Genomic DNA, 15,024 nt, shown 5'->3' on the forward strand with positions numbered 1-15,024 from the left:
TCCAATTAAAATCAATTGATTTTTAAAACATTTTTGTTTGGGGTTGGCTTTGCCACCTGACCGTGCATCTAGCTGAACATTGAATTTGACCATAAAACAGAAGAAAATCCTCAGAGTTCCCCAGGGAGGGCGTCCATGAGCAGTGGAAATTCTGAGAGCTTCATAGAAACCAGTGATCGGGTACTGCTAAGAAGAGAGGTCAGAAATGCTGATGGAGACGCTGTAAAATTCCACCTCTCTCATTTTGCCCGAGAACGTCCCTGATGGTGGTCGAAGTCATAAACATCAAGTAAATCTTAAACAAAGGTACACGCAGAGTGAGCTTCCTACCCTGGCGTCTTCAAGGGGATCCCAGTTACAGAGGTAAGGGGAAGAACCATCCGGTGAGACTGGGAGCATGTTTAGAAGGATGAAAGATGAGTCCCTAAGGCTCGAGTGTCAACAGTGACAATTAAAAGTGCTACTGCGATGGGACCAGTCAGAGCCTCAGGATGGAGCTGAGGTGCCTGAAACGACTCTCAGATGAGGTTTCCTCAAGCATTAACGTGGGTAATTTTCCAAACATTAGATCTAATCTATGCAACAGAACTTTGTCATTAATGTTGTTTTAGTTGCTAAATTGTGTCTGACTCTTTTGCAACCCTGTGGATTCTAGCCTGCCAGGCTCCTCTGTCCATGGGATTTCCCAAGCAAGCATACTGGAGTGGGTTGCCGTTGCCTCCTCCAAGGGATCTTCCCGACCCAGGGATTGAACTAGCGTCTCCTGCACTTGCAGGCCGATTCTTTACTGCTGATCCACCAGGGAAGCTCCACAATGGAACGTTACTGAGGGTATTACCATGGTCTAAAGGGTCTGCATGGATTTCCCTGGGGGTCCTGTGGTTAAGACTTCACCTTCCCCTGCCAGGAGTGTGGGTTCCATCCCTGATCGGGGAGTTAAGATCCCACATGCCTTGCGTCTAAAGTACCAAAACATAAAATGGAATCCATATCATAACAAATTGAATAAAGACTTTAAAAATGGTCCACATTAAAAAAAATCTTCAAAAAATAAAAATAAAAGGCTTATAGTGAAAATAAAGGACGAATATGTCTCTAGAAAGGATGATACGAGAATTCTGGGACAGCCTGTCGGAAAATGTGCTGTAATTTTTCTCATCTAAAACAGCAGGTTAGGTGCCTTCTCCATGAACATGCTCACCATGTCTGGAAGTGCTCTTCTGTTGCCAAATTCGTTCACAGACTGAGAGAGGTGAATGTTCGAGAAATGCCTTCAAGATGCCCAGCTGTCTCTGCTCTATGTCTCCTGCAAACTCAAACAGGGGCTCTGTATCAACCTAGAGGGGTGGGATGGGGAGGGAGGAGGGAGGGGACATATGTATACCTATGGCTGATTCGTGCTGAGATTTGACAGTAAACAGCCAAGTTCTGTAAAGCAATGATCCTTCAATTAGAAAATTTTAAAAAAACGAGCTCAGCTGTCTACTGATGAAGCACTTGAACCCTCTCGTGTGGACACAGTGCCTGCAGTTTAAAATGTCTTTTCACAAACTCACACGTGCGTTACTCAGGAAAGTGTGATGACTCTTATCGACACCCAGGCGCAGGTTCATAGCTCGTGACAATGGGGGTCTGGCGGCTTGCTGCTCAAAAGCCAATGAAGAGCAAGGCTGGGGGGAAGGAACCTTAGCTGTATTTTTGGATAAAAACTTAGCTGTATCCTGGACCGAGACGAGGATGGCTGTCAACTTGCAACCCGCTGATGAGATGCTGAGAAGAGTCTGCTCTTGAGCTGGAGATTGAAAGAAAAAGTTTAATTGTAGGAATGAGAACGTGCGGAAACAAAGGAAAACAGTCAAAGGGGACCAAATAATAATAGGTTAGTCGTTAAGCCAAATCAAGGAGCTTGGGTTGCTCCTCAGTGGCTGTGTATCATCCTCTGAGCTGCGTTGTAGACACTGAAGCCCCACCAGGTGGAGAAGTGAGTTCCGTGATGAGCCATGACGTCAGCGGCCTCATTTCCGAGAACTGGCCTCAAAAGAGAGGGGAACAAAATGACTGCTCAGTCGCCGCAGTCCTGTCTGCCTCTTGGCGACCCTATGGACTAGAGCCCGCCAGGCTCTGCTGTCCCTGGGATTCTCCAGGCGAGAATATTGCAGTGGGTTGCCATGCCCTCCTCCAGGACCTGAAGATTACCTGTACTTGAGACAATAAAGATGACGCCGGGCAGACCACCGATGACCCATTCCAGGATGACTGTCAGGGCTGACTGTGGTGTTTCCGCATGAAGCCCCCTCCCTCTGTCTATAAAAGCTCTTGCCCCCAATTGTCAGTGACAGGGAGCCATTTGGATAGAAGTCCATTTCTCTACCCACCCAACCCCACCACTGCCAGTATCCAAAATATAGCTAAGTGTCCTTTCCACCAGCCTTGCTCTTTATTGGCGTTTGAGCAGCCAGCCGCCAGACCCCACTATCACTTAGATTTTGAATATTACTCTAGTCTTCCTCATCATCTATGAATGGACCAGGTTGTCACCGTGGCCAGCCACTCCCCTTTCTTTCCACGTGCTAAAGAAAAGCTCAGATATTCCTGGAGTCATTACATAGCAGTCTGTCAACTCATTTGCTACAGTGGCTCAAGTCCCAAGGTTTATTTCCAATTTGTCATTCCCAGCTCCACATTTAACAGTGTTCTGTGCTGGGGTCCAGCCCCGGTGGATCCAGGGTGATTCGAAGGTGGGGGGACGGCGTCAGCGTCTTTGAAAAATACATATTCAATTATAGATATAGAGAGAGATTAGAAACGGATAGTGTAGTAGGAGATAGTGTAGAAAAAGAGGCTGAATAACTTGGATTACGTGGAATAGCATTCATGCTCCAGAGGGGAATTCAGCCAGAAAAACGGGAAGAAAGAAAGAATGACATGGGGGAATCAGTCTTTCCGGAAACTGATCCGATTTTTTTATTTTTGGGTTTGCTTATATACCTTTTGTTACACATAGGGATGAATACAGAGTCACGTGGGGGTCAGCAGTCCTGACCTTCATCAAAATCAGGTCCTTCACATAAATGTATAAAAAAGGTCTTAGGAATATTACATCATCTTCTGGCCATGAGTGAGACCTGCTGACATTTTATGATCCTTTCTTTCTGATAACCAAAAAACTTATTTTTTCCAAGGGTGTTTTTTTCTTAAACCAGGCACCACCCTCCAAATAAAGTTACATTCCTATAGGGTGAGGGTGTAGTGAGTTACAATCAAGAAAGGAATCTATTTAACCCAAGGTTAACATGATTAGTCTTAAAGGTTAATACTTATTTCTCCTATATGCTTAAAGGTTAATACTTATTTCTTCCTATATGCTAGTTATATTCATTATAAGGGTAGGGAACATGGAGATTTAGCAACAAACATCAGCCCAACAAATGAAAATCCTTTCACCAATGTTCCCCTTAAGATCTATTTAGTCTTAAGATAGTGATAAAGTTACATTCTTACATAGCAAGGACACAGTGATTTATAACAAAGCACAGTGATCTATTACAAAAGAGAAAATCCATTAACTCAAAAAGTCTAGCATTGCTAACATCAAAAACTACTGTATTTCCTTTTCTATATTCCAAATACATTGATTAATATATTCCCAGGTGCCTAAGGATATGGAGGCCTGGCGGCAATCATTGACTCAACAAGAAGAAAAAGCCCTGTGCTAATTAAGACTCTCAAAATACTCCAAAACTCTCTGTGCTGTTTATGGTTAAGAGGTAGTAAACAATCATGTGAGTAGTGGCAGGAGTATGGATAATCCTGTCACACAAGCTAGTCTGTCAGCAGAGAGGTTTGACCTGAGACATCCTTGTCCCACCCAGAGCAGGGAATTAGCAGCAATTATTGACACAACAAATGAAAAGCCCTTCACCAATATAATTCCTAACCAACCCACTATACTAATAATTTCTAACTCCCCAAAAGAATTTGCCTTTAGTAAGTCTAAAACATCTCGTGCCTCTCAGGTTGGGAGGCTGTAAACAATCACATGTGGCCGGACGAACCTATACAGGTGGGCTAGATAACCTTCAGAGGAGTCCATAAGCTGAAACACTCTTGTCACGCCCAGGAATTTTTATTGACTTGGAGCTGCAAGTTAACTCCTTCTCCGAGAGGAATGGTTATGGGGGAGAGCCCCCCGTAAAGTCAGAGGTGTAGGTGAGAGCATAAAACAGACTCTGGTTTGGGGGTTAGATGCTCGGGAAAAGGGGTTTTCCTGAGGCTTGATCACGCCTTTGTGTATGCCAAGCCTCCTTCCTCATGACCTTTGCCATGGGCCGAGTTCCTCACGCTGGCCCCCGGCAGTTCTGTTCTGTGCCTTCAACTACGGTAAAATGATTTCCTACTGCCTGGTCTGGAGGCAGAGATTTGTACCACTTTTGCCCTTTTAAAAAAAAAAAAAATTATTTTTTTAATCAGTTCTTCCCACAAGGCAGTTGACTGAGGCTTAGAGAATCTGGTCTCTCACAGACTAAGATGTGCTTTGCATGAGGACATGTCTATCCTTGTTCCTGACGTTAATGCTATTGTGGGCTCCGGGGGCCACACTGATGACACAGAGCTTGAGGAATGAGTCATTTCCATAGGGTGTTTGTTTTTTTTTTTTTAATGCATCAAAAAGCAAGGAAGTATTGTCGGGCTGCTGACGAAACCAGGAACGTGTACAGAAGATATGGATAAGAGTGTCCTCATTATGTTCTGTATTCACACAGACGGGGACGTTTGGGGGTGAATATCATGAATTCTCTGGCCCTGGCTGAAAAGAGCAGTTTGAATAAGGAAGGGAATCCTCGAAGCAAAGACAGAAAATCAACCCCGCTGCAGTCCTGTGGAGTTGTCAAGAATGAGTCACCCAGCTCACTACGGATGGAGTCTCTCCGAAGGGATTAAAGAAGCGAGAAAGACACTCAGACGGTGTCCTGTTATTCTCCTTCCTCCCTGGCAAATGGCTTCCCCAAATACCAGATAGAGAAATCTCTGAAACAGAGGCAAGATTGAACTCTGTTGTTGCCAAAGGGAATGTTGTACCTGGTTAGACGCGTGTGTCTGGAGACTGAAAAACATAGGCCAAAAAAAAAAAAGGAATAGGGTGAGAAATTGCAGATGCTTGGATGAAAAGTGTACCGTCTTTGATGGAGTCAGCAAGCTGTCTCTGGATCTCAAAGCCACACACTTCCTGAATCTTCAAGAATATGTCAACCGAGAGGCTGATACTCTACGTGTGTCTTTTGTTGTTGGTGTCCAGTCGCTGAGTTCTATCTGATTCTCTGCGACTGCACGGAGCGCTGCACGCCAGGCTTCCCCTGTCCTTCCCCATCTCCCGGAGTTTGCTCAAGCTCATGTCCATCGAGTCGATCGTGCCACACAACCATCGCATCCTCTATCACCCCCTTCTCCTTCTGCCCTCTCTTTCCCAGCGAGATCCCTGTTTCAGTAGAGTTTTTGTAACTTTGCTAGGGAATCCGTGTCCAGGTCGTCTGCCACTCATAAAAGCTCTCGTTATAAAACATTCCTAGAATTTTACCTGGAGGTTGGCAGGGGCTAAGGGAAGGAACAGATAGGTATCTTTAAATAAACATGTCTATTTCCTCTTATGAGCGAAACCAAATATGAGCCCCATGAATGTCTCTGTAGGGCTTCCTTCATGGTTCAGATAGAAAAGAATGTGCCTGAAATGCAGGAAACCTAGGTTCAGTCCCTGGCTCAGAAAAATCCCCTGGAGGAGGGAATGGCAACCCACTCCAGTATTCTTCCCTGGGGAATGCCATGGACAGAGGAGCCTGGTGGGCTACTGTCCACAAGGTCACAAAGAGTCGGACACGACTGAGCGACTAACACTATATTGTGCTGTAATCTCTCTTTGGCTTGAAAGTGAAGTCACTCAGTCGTGTCCAACTCTGCGACCCCATGGACTCTAGCCTATCAGGCTCCTCTGTCCATGGGATTTTCCAGGCAAGAGTGCTGGAGTGCATTGCCATTTCCTTCTCCAGGGGATCTTCCTGATCCAGGAGTCAAACCCGGGTCTCCCGCATTGCAGGCAGATACTTTTACCATCTGAGCCACAGTCAACAAATCAGTCACACATTTCAGGCTAAATGCAGAACCCAAGCTTCTCAGGTAACTGAATCTTTGTTCTTAGCAGCACTGAATTCTGCAGGGCTTTCTGATGAATTGCATTCTGAGTCATTCTTTAAAAAAAATAATTGCTATACAACACTGCAATCCCACTGCTGGGCATACACACCAAGGAAACCAGAATTGAAAGAGACATGTGTACCCCAGTGTTCATCACAGCACTGTTTATAATAGCCAGGACATCGCAGCAACCCAGATGTCCATCAGCAGACAAATGGATAAGGAAGCTGTGGTACATATACACAATGGAGTATTACTCAGCCATCGAAAAGAATACATCTGCATCAGTTCTAATGAAGTGGATGAAACTGGAGCCTATTATGCACAGTGAAGTAAGTCAGAAAGAAAAACACCAATATAGTATATTAACGCATATATATGGAATTTAGAAAGATGGTAAAGATGACCCTATATGCAAGACAGCAAAAGAGACACAGATGTAAAGAACAGTCTTTTGGACTCTGGGAGAAGGCAAGGGTGGGATGATCTGAGAGAATAGCATTGAAACATGTATATTATCATATGTGAAACAGATCGCCAGTCCAGGTTCCATGCATGAGACAGGGAGCTCAGGGCTGGTGCACTGGGATGACCCTGAGGGATGGGATGGGGAGGGTGGTGGGAGGGGGGTTCAGGATGGGGGACACATGTACACCCATGGCTGATTCATGTTAGTGTATGGCAACAACCACCACAATATTGTAAAGTAATTAGCCTCCAATTAAAATAAATAAATTAATTAAAAGTGATTGCATTGATTGATTTATTTTCGGTTGTGCCGGGTCTTTGTTACTGAGGGGGCTTTCCTCTAGCTGGGGTGAGCGGGGGCTGCTCTTGCGGTGAGGTGTGCGGGCTTCTCCCCACAGCGATTTCTCTTGTTGCAGAGTATGGGCTCAGCAGTTTCGGCTCCCAGGCTCTGCAGCACAGGCTCCATGGTTTTGGCAGGTGGGCTCAGTGACTCTGAAGCTTGTGGCATCTTCCTGGACCAGGGATTGATCCGCTGTCTCCTGCATCGGCAGGCGGACCCTTTACCACTGAGCCCCCCAGGGAAACCCCCTGATTTACTCTTTTTGTTTTCATTCTATGTTATGTCTCCATCTAGCAGTTGACTCATGATGGCATCACACCAAACACAGGCACCACATGAATCAACAGGATTGTCTTTTCTTGAAGTTCTTTGTACCTCATCTCCCAGAGTCTCAAGTGTCTTGGGTTATCCAGAGTCTTTCTCGCGGATATATTTTAAGATTTGGATTATATTTAGGTTATATTTTGGGTTCCACTTATAAGTGATCATGTGGCATCTGTCTCTCTCTGAGACATCTCCACTCAATATGATAATCCCTAGGTCCAGCCATCTGTTGCAAATGGGATTACTTTGTTCTCTATAGTGGCTGAGAAGTAGTCAACTGTATATATATATATATGTATATGTATGTGTATGTATGTATCACATCATCTTTAGGCATTCCTCTGTCAATGGATATTTAGGTTTCCTGCATGTCTTGGCTGTTGTGAATTGCACTACTATGAACATAGGAGAGTGAAAAAGCTGGCATAAAGCTCAGCATTCAAAAAACTAAGATCGTGGCATCTGGTCCCATCATGGCATGGCAAATAGATGGGGAAAATGGGGAAACAGAGTCAGATTTCATTTTCTTGGGCTCCAAAATCAATGTGGATGGTGACTGCAGCCACAGAATTAAGAGACACTTGCTCCTTGGAAGAATAGCTATGACAAACCCAGACAGTGTATTAAAACACAGAGACATCACTTTCCTGTCCAAGGTCTGTCAAGGTGAAGGTACGGTTTTTCCAGTAGTCTGTATGGATGTGAGAGTTGGACCATAAAGAAGGCTGAGTGCGGAAGAAGTGATGCTTTTGAACTGTGGTGTTGGAGAAGAGTCTTCTTCTTTTTAAAAAAATAAATTTATTTACCTTAATTGGAGGCTAATTATTTTACAGTATTGTGGTGGTCTCTTGAGGGTTCCTTGGACAACAATGGGGTCAACCCAGTCCATCCTAAAGGAAATCAGTCCTGGATATTCATTGGAAGGACTGATACTGAAGCACCAATCCTTTGGCCACCTAATGCAAAGAGCTGACTCATTGGAAAAGACCCTGATGCTGGGAAAGATTGAAGGCGGGAGGAGCAGGGGACGCCAGAGGGTGAGAGGGCTGGATGGCATCACCGACTCGATGGACATGAGTTTGGGTGAACTCTGGGGGATGGTGAAGGACAGGGAGGCCTGGCGTGCTGCGGTCCATGGGGTCGCAGAGTGGGACAGGACTGAGCGACAGAACAAGGGAACATAGGGGTGCACGTATCTTTTTGAATCATAGATTTCTCTGGATATATGCCCAGGAGTGGAACTGCCAGATCCCATGGTAAGTCTGTGTTTCGTTTGTGGAGGAAACTCCACACTGCTTTCCACAGTGGCTGCGGCGATTTCCATTCCCACAAACAAGGGAGGAGACTTCTCTCTTCTCCACCGTCTCCAGCACTTACTGTTTGCAGACTTGTTAATGATGGCCATTCTGACTGGGGTGAGGTGGTATGTCGTTACAGTTTTGATCCGCACGCCTCATAAACAGCAATATTGGGCATCTTTTCATGTGCCTATTGGCCATCTGTGTGTCCTCTTTGGAGAAACGTCTGTTTAGATTTTCTGCCAACTTTTCTGTGGGGTTTTATTATTATTGTTGTTGTTGAGTTGTATGAGCTGTTTGTGTATTTTGTAAATTAAGCTGCTGTCAGTTGCCCCTGACTTCTAAACAAGCCTTGCCATTTTCCCATGCACTAAATCTTCCTCTTAATCGTAGACCTGATTGACACTGGGTTGAGCTGATGAGAATTCTTCATATATTTTTTTTTTCCTATGAGTGAGTACTGGCTTAATAAATGATCATTCATTTGGGCTTGCCTGGTGGCGCAGATGGTACAGAATCTGCCTGCGATGTGGGAGACCTGGGTTAGATCCCTGTGTGGGGAAGGTCCCCTGGAGAAGGGAATGGTTACCCACTTCAGTATTCCTGTCTGGAGAATTCCAAGGACAGAGGAGCCTGGCGGGCTACAGTCCATGGGGTCACAGAGAGTCGGACAGGACTGAGGGACTACACAACAAAAAAACAGTGTCTCTGGTAAAGATATCATAGGCTCCTTTTATTTCCTTCTTTGCCTTTTGGGATTTCTACAACACAGTTGAATATCATGGGCTTCTTATTTTGGAACATCACATGTGTACCACAGTGCTGAAACCCCAAAGCTGTGAGAAGCCTGCTGGGGAAAAATGTCCTGTCCCAAGTACGAGAGCGCTGGTGTTTTGTGATCAGTATGACGCTGGTGATTGTGGACCGGGTGTGAGTTTCTGTCCCCGCTCTCTCCATAATCGAGGGCAGGACCCTCACGTTCATCTAGGCATCACAGTCAGGGACTAAGGCTTCCTTTCCATGTGTCCTGGGGCAAAGCATGGCCCCTGCCTCCCCTGCAAGCTCCTGGTGTTCAGTCTGGAGGCTCAGAAGGTCAGATATAAACCAGTCCTGGAATGACACCAGCCCACCTCAGTGTACACGGGACATTTGGTGTGTTCAGAAGCCAGCGAGGAATTCCCTGATAGCTCAGTTGGTAAAGAATCTGCCTGCAATGCAGGAGACCCCGGTTTGATTCCTGGGTCAGAAAGATTCCCTGAAGAAGGGAAAGGCTACTCACTCCAGTATTCTTGGGCTTCTTTGGTGACTCAGCTGGTAAAGAATCTGCCTGCAATGAGGGAGACCTGAGTTTGATCCCTGGGTTGGGAAGATCTCCTGGAGAAGGGAAAGGCTACCCACTCCAATATTCTGGCCTGGAGAATTCCATGCACTGTATAGCCTATGGGGTCGCAAAGAGTTGGACACAACTGAGTGACTTTTACTTTTCTCTTCTTTGAACCCAGCGAATGCTGCTGTAGACCTGATTACTCCTGCACACTGATGACATGGTGTCCTCTGTCTCCCCGAGAAGTGCCTGTTGTCCTGTTTGTGCAGGACAATAGCCACGTGTACTGGGGACATGTGTCAGGAAACTGTTGCTATCATTGTTCATTCACCGAGTCATGTTAGATTCTTTGCGACCCCCATGAACTCCAGCACACCAGCCTCCTCTGTCCTTCACTGTCTGCTAGAGTTTGCTCAGAGTCATGACCACCTAGTCGATCTAACCATTGAAGGCAAAATAAAAAGAGGGTGGGAGAGGATGAGATGGTTAAATAGTATCAGGTAAATACCAGTTGTTCAATCTGGGGCTTAACTGTGTACCCAGAGGACTCTGTTCTTACACAGCTCGTGCTGACTGTACAGTATTTTTATTCCAAGAAAAGTTAGATGATGTTGATGAGACTTTAGCAAATGCATAATTGTTAGGCAGGCCCTCTTAGGGACCCTCTGTGATGTCTTCCAGCAGACTGAGTTGCCATCTGGCTTTCATTTGACGTGGTCACCCGGGACACCAAAGGTAACAACCCACCTGGCAGTGAATCGGGTAATGGGGTACCATTAGCTATCAGGTAGCCTCTCTGGACTTGAAGCAAAAGAAAGATGAACTTGAAAGGTGTGGAGACAATGGTGGGGGTGGGGGTGGGGGTGGATTTGGAAGAATGACCTTGCCCTTGACTTATTTCTGTCGGCTCCAGAAAATAAAGACACCCATTTTATAACTTCAATCTCTCTTTGGAAAGCTACCAGGAAAATCAGACTTCTCATGCTGCCTGAGAGAGACTTTTTTCAAAAGCTTTGCAAATAGTGGAATTCCTTTCTTTCACACACACACACACACACACACACACACACATATACACACACACCCCTAAAACAGAGGTGTATTTATATTTTAATGTTATACTTTTCACTTCTATTTGGTTCAGTCTAGGGAATTTATTTTTAAAAAGCATCTTAAAACCCATGGAATTCTCCAGCCCAGAATACCGGAGTGGGTAGCTGTTCCTTTCTCCAGGGGACCTTCCTAACCCAGGGATGGAACTCAGGTCTCCAGCACTGCAGGCAGATTCTTTACCAGCTGAGCCACCAGGGAAGCCCAAGAATCCTGGAGTGGGTAGCCATTCCCTTCTCCAGGGGATCTTCCTGACCCAGGGATCAAACCCAGGTCTCCTGCATTGCAGGCAGATTCTTTACCAGCTGAGCTGCCAGGGAAGCTGTAAATATTTACTTATTCGGCTGTGCCGGGTCGTCTTTGCTGTGTGAGGGCTGTCCTGTATTGTGTTGTGTGGCCTTCTCATTCCAGTGGCTTCTCTTGTTGCAAAGCACAGACTCTAGGGTGCGAGGGCTTCGGTAGCTGAGGCATGCGAGTTCAATAGTTGCAGCGCACAGGCTTCGTTGCCCCGAGACACGTGGGATCTTAGTTACTCAGCCAGAGATTGAACGCACGTCCCCTGCGCTGCAAGGCAGATTTGTAACTGCTGAACCATCAGGGAAGTCCTCTTAAACTCTTTAGCTGCTGTAATTCAGTTTTAATCCTCTTTTCATGAAACCGTTTCTGTACTGCACACATTTTCTCAACTCCGGCGGTACCACATGCTTGCACAGTTTTTTCCAATGTCCTTTACTGTCCCCTCCTCTGTCCGAGTTCTTATGGTGGACTCCCTTAGGGCTTCAACTTTATCCTTGTCTGGGTGTTCAAACAGAACATTTATCGTGATAGCATAACATTTATCGTCATAGTGAAAGTGTTAGTTGCTCAGTCCTGTCCGACTCTTTGCGACCACGTGGACTGTAGCCCGCCAGGCTCCTCTGTCCATGGGATGCTCCAGGCAAGAATACTGGAGCGGGTTGTCCTTTTACTCCTCCAGAGATCTTCGCTACCCAGGAATTGAAACCTGAGTCTCCTATATCGTAGGCAGATTCCTTACTGTCTGAGCCTCTCATTTTCCCTTTCTCTGTGCTGTCTCCACAGGCAGTGTTATATATATAGCATTTACGTCATGAAAACACCCAAATTCTTGGCTCTCACCTGTTTCCTACATCCTGTATCCAGCCACTTATTTGATCTCAACCCTCAGAATGCCTTCAGGACAACCCAATAGGAAGACGTCAGAAACAAAGCTACGGGACTCCGTCACTCACAAACACTCATGCGCTCCTTTCCCTGGCATCTGTGTGTCAGGTGGGAACCCAGACTCACGCACTGGATTCCTTTCCTTCTCTGTTGCCACACCCATCCGTAGACTCCATTCATAAGCCCTGTCCACTTACTTTTAGATTCTTCCTGGGTTTCTGCATCCCGTCCAGTGGCATTTTTCTCCAGGCCAGTGCCGTTTCCGTCTTTGTCGTTAGGAGAGCTCCCTGGGGGTCTCTCATCACCCCTCTTATACAATCCAGTGTCCTTTTACCAGAAATTACAGTTGGAGTGAGAAGTTACCCCTCTTGCTGCAAACCCTCCCGTACTTGAGTCACACTTCCGTGCAAGGGAAATTCTCATCCCAAAAGCCCTTCCGGGACCTGCCTGAACTCACCTCTGCAAGCTAATCCCTCTACCATGATATTTTCGCCCCACTCGTTGCTCCAGGATGCTACACTGATTCCCATCCATAGACCCCATCACTAGGGGCTTCCTCTGCCTAGAATCCTCTTCCCCAGTGTGTCCACCTGTCTGACTCCTTCATTTGTTTGTATCCACTCCCCAAAAGCCAGCCCAGTGAAGAGGAACTAAAGAGCCTCTCGAAGAGTGTGAAACAGGAGACAGAAACAGCTGGCTGAAAACTCAATATTCAAAAAACTAAGGTCATGGCATCCGGTCCCATCACTTCATGGCAAATAGAAATGGGGGAGAAGAAAAGCTACCCTCGGGACTACAGGAGTTCATATACATAAGTTTATCAGAACGGTATTCACACAGGCACTCAATACATTTGTTTGTACTCAGAACCTTCACTAAATGGCTAATATTAAGTATCATATTATCAAGGATAGGAACTAACTTTTTTCTTGGAGTCCGGTTGATTGATAACATTATATTAAGGTGGTCTTAAAGGCGTGTAACAGTGACTCAGCATTTTTATAGGTTATACGCCACTTAAAGTTATAAAGTATTAGTTATACGCCCTGTGTTGTATATTACATCCTTGTATCTTATTTTTGTTGCGCCTAGCAGTTTGAACTTACTTCTTTCAAATCACACCTAATAATTGAGCAATAATTCTGCCATGAAGATCACATATCTAATTTCCAAATCATGCTCACTGCCTCCAAACTCAAGCAGGTCACATAGCCAGGGCCTTAACTTTATTCTCAGATGTCTGTAGCTTTTCAGAATTGTTTTTTTCAAGTTTTAAAAAATTTTACTTGGAGTGGAGTTGCTTTACAGTGTTGTATTAATTTCTGTTATACAGCAAAGTGAACCAGCTGTATGTATGCATAAATCCTCTCTCTCCTTTTTTTTTTTTTTTTTTTTTAGTATTTCTCTCCCATTTGGATGACAAAAGGGCACTGCATAGAGTTCCCTGTACTATACACGAGGTTCTCACTAATTATCTATTTTATACGTAAAAGTGTGTGTGTGTCAGTCCCAAACTCCTGATTCATCCTGCTCTCCTTCCCTTTCTGCCTTCATGCCCATTCCCTTTGATCTCTCTGTCTGTGTCTCTATTACTGCTTTATCAATAAGATTGTCTATACAAATTTTTTTTCCGATTTTCACATATATGCCTTAACATACGATATTTGTTTTTCTCTTTCTGACTTAACTTCACTCTGTACGACGGTCTCCAGGTCCATCCATGTCTCTCCAAATGACCCAATTTCACTCCTTTTTTACGGCTGAGTAGTATTCCATTGTATCCACATACCACACCTGCTTTCTCCGCTCCTCTCTTCAGGGGCATTTCAGTTGTTTCCATGTCTTGGCTGTTGTAAATAGTGCTGCTATGAGCACTGGGGTACATGTGTCTTTTTGAATTATGGTTTTCTCTGAGTATGTGTCCAGAAGTGGGATTGCTTGGTCACCGAAAACACTCCAGAATGGCACTCATAACAGGCTTTCCTGCACATGTCTCCTGGTGAACACACACTGAGAAAACATATTGTATATTTACCCAGATGCAGAAGTGCTGAGTCAGAGAGTAAACATGTCTTCAGGTTGTAGAAAGCTCCCAATAGTTTCCCAAAGTTTATTCCAAATTACATGTTTATATATATTTTTTAGGTTCCGTCAGGTGGTTTTCACATTACCAATGTTGAGAAATAATTCCTCCAGAATATAGTCCAGAGGACAAAATGTACTCCTATTAGCTCAGAAGCTTATTATAATTAGGAAGAAATGTATCAGCGTAAAAATGATAAAGGAATTACAAATTACATATGCCTCTGCATTTGTATTGCGTGTATCATTATTTAGAATATCTCATTATTTTAATTGCAACCAATTACTCCAGTTGGAACAGCCACAGCAAGCAGTGTTATATATTTTAGGAATAAATTAAATATATCATCTCATAGCTCATCCTAACATCCTGCTTTTCCGTTTGTTAAGTCATCAAAGGTTCTATTAATGCTCATAGGAATTTTGAATCCACATAAATATATCATTAGGCTGAAGGTGAACATCGTTAAGAGAGATTTACCAGAAGGTTGGAATGTCACAGCGATAGCTACTGCACATGTCTACTTTCAGTGTATCACATCCAGTGATGATATTGCTGCAACGCTCATATTGATTGCACCATCTGTAAAGTTTAAAGATAACCACACGAGAAGGTGATATTCTATAGTTGTTTTAGTGGGTTTTGATTGTATGTGGATCCATTATCACCTTCATTTGCCTTCAACATTGATTCCTTAGGTAAAAAAATT

Source organism: Ovis canadensis, chromosome X (assembly GCF_042477335.2).
Source record: "Ovis canadensis isolate MfBH-ARS-UI-01 breed Bighorn chromosome X, ARS-UI_OviCan_v2, whole genome shotgun sequence".
NCBI classification, from domain to species: Eukaryota; Metazoa; Chordata; class Mammalia; order Artiodactyla; family Bovidae; genus Ovis; species Ovis canadensis.